We start from the raw sequence: 2,500 nt of genomic DNA on the forward strand, positions 1-2,500 counted from the left end.
CTTCGTTCCCTTTATATTTAAATGTATGTCGAGCGAAATTTTCAAGACGAATTTTCTTAACTGCGAAGTTGATGGATTCGTCGTTCTGACGATCAAGCTCGTCCTTGAATGAAGCGAGCTCCGCAGAAAGAAAGTTTTTTAGCTCCGAAATAGCCGGCAAAGGCGCAGTAGGAGGCTGAGAAGGATCAGCGCTAAAACCAGAAAGCATAGCTTGTATTTCTGGACTCACCAACAAGCTAAGTTACAGTTCTTGGTGGCTGTCCAGAAGGCGAACGTCTTCCTCAATCGAATGCAACGTATTTCAGGTTTTCTAACTAATATAAAGTTAGGATACAGTTCTTGGTGGCTGTCCAGAAGGCGAGATAGTGAAAACTAGAAATTCCACTTTTATACCAAATAATTAGCACATAATATATGCAGTTACATAACCATGAACAAAAAGTAAATACGAAACAATTGTTCAAAATATGTGAAGCCTTATTTCAGAAACAATGTGAATACCTTGAATTATAGTAATGCTACGAACCGTAACGAACACGCTTTCCAACTACTCTTTGTTCCGTTGGAAAGCATTATACTTGCGAGGGGTCAAAATTAAGTCAAAACACAAGAAAAACGCGAGACAAAAATGCGAGAAACTTCAATCTGACGCAAGCAATATCACGTCATCCTCGCATAAATTATAAATTTATGTGTCTGTCCGCTTATTGGCAATAAAAATTAACCAATACTTGCGAAAAAAGAGGATATAAAAACAAATATTACTGCGGTTTTTAGAGCATGAGGATTCTTATGTTGATCTTAACACCCTGATTCAAAAATTACCTCTTCTAGCTGAATAGAAATATCGTACAGTGTAATTTATAAACTTTGTCATCATACCAGTAATTCAGTATGTTGAGACTCATTTCCCGTTATTCTCTTGAAATATCCATACCAATTAATTCATCTTTTTTGTTTTGGTTATTTATCCTTTTTGCTTTTAATCAATTAATTAATTAATTAGTTAATATTTACTATTTAAGACTTCTTTGTACATATTTAGATAAAAACACTACCCGCCTAGATTAGCATACGCTATTTGCGGGATAGTGTAGCCTTTACCATTGTAATAGTAAAATAAGAAGTTAATAAACTTGAACTTGAACTTGACCGCTCTACTGCGACTATTCGCCGTGTGCAGGTGTCTGCAGATCCTATGCACCACGCTGTTTGGTGTCTGGATGATATACGACCTAGAAACCGGACTGCTTCCATTGACTTTACCAGGTGTCTTCCATAATTTTTGCTGATCTAGCCTCACACGCGCTGAGCCTCCTGGCTTTAGATCTGGAAGAGGTCGTACACCATGCCTCTTGTCAAAGTGTCGGCGGTAAGTGGTTTTAGTTTCCTCATCCTTTCTGGCAACTGCTTATTGGCTTAGTAGAACCTTCTTTAAGTTAGATTCCAACGTAGGTAGAAGGGTGCGAATTTCTCTTCCCATCATTAACTGGCAAGGACTTACACCAGTGGCGGTATGAGGTGTTGCTCTGTAAGACATAAGTGCAAGAAAAGTATCGCTCTACCTCAGAATCATCTTCGCTATACGAACTCCACTTTGTGCCTCACCGTTTGCTTGCGGGTAATAAGGGCTAGTAGTGAAATGCTTTAAGTCATAGTCTTGACTAAATTTGCGAAACTGTTCAGATGAGAATTGCGGTCCGTTATCACTCACAATTTCCTCTGGTACTCCCCATCGGGCAAAGATATCCTTCATCTTATTGATCACAGCATCGCTGGTAGTACTGGACATGTAAGCAATTTCGAAAGTCTTCGTGTAATAGAACATGACGACTAGAAACTGCTTCGCTTGGTGTTCACACAAGTTTGCACCAATCTTCCACGCTCTCTCTGGAAGAGGTGTTGTGATGAGTGGTTCCTTTCTCTGACTAGGTAAGTTCTCTTGAAACTTTGCTTTGAATGTTTCGGCTGATACCAGGTCACCAAACTGACATATTAGCTCTCTCACGACACCTAATCATGCCCTGGTGACCATCGTGGATACGTTCCAATACTTTAGACTGTAGGGAAGACGGTAGCGTACTTAATCTGTTCAATCTTCTCAGGTGATGCAGGGCTGCATCAACATACGCTTTCAGACATCTTGTGTGTCTGATGTCTCTGACAGGGATGCTAGAGGATTTCTTGGAAGAGTATCAGCAACCTGCTAATTCCTGTCCAGGCACATGTTCAGCCTTTACTCTGAATCTCATCAAGGGCATAACAAGACGCTAACCTCTTAAGGGTACTCTATCCAAGTCCTGATGGTTGATCAGCGATACCAACGGCTTGTGATCTGTCAACAGCTGAAACGACTCCAGAGCACAAAGATCTCACATGCCCACACGGACGCTAAACACTCTTTAAATTTAGGCGTACTTCTTTTCTGGATCCGTTAAGGTACGAGACGCAAATGCAACAGGACTTAACTGGTCATCATGCTTCTGTAGAAGAACACTGC

The 2,500-nt window shown here is 40.6% G+C and overlaps 1 long non-coding RNA gene across 1 annotated transcript in view; it reads right to left on the reverse strand.

Moving 5' to 3' along the window:
- Positions 1-383, reverse strand: part of LOC138015471 (uncharacterized) — a 4,748-nt gene extending 4,365 nt beyond the window's left edge. Inside the window, exon 1 of the long non-coding RNA XR_011125563.1 lies at positions 1-383. This exon is cut by the window's left edge and continues 1,347 nt beyond it. This is a non-coding gene — a long non-coding RNA (uncharacterized lncRNA).
- Positions 384-2,500: the final 2,117 nt, after the last annotated feature.

This window comes from Montipora capricornis, chromosome 9, assembly GCF_036669925.1.
Source record: "Montipora capricornis isolate CH-2021 chromosome 9, ASM3666992v2, whole genome shotgun sequence".
NCBI classification, from domain to species: domain Eukaryota; kingdom Metazoa; phylum Cnidaria; class Anthozoa; order Scleractinia; family Acroporidae; genus Montipora; species Montipora capricornis.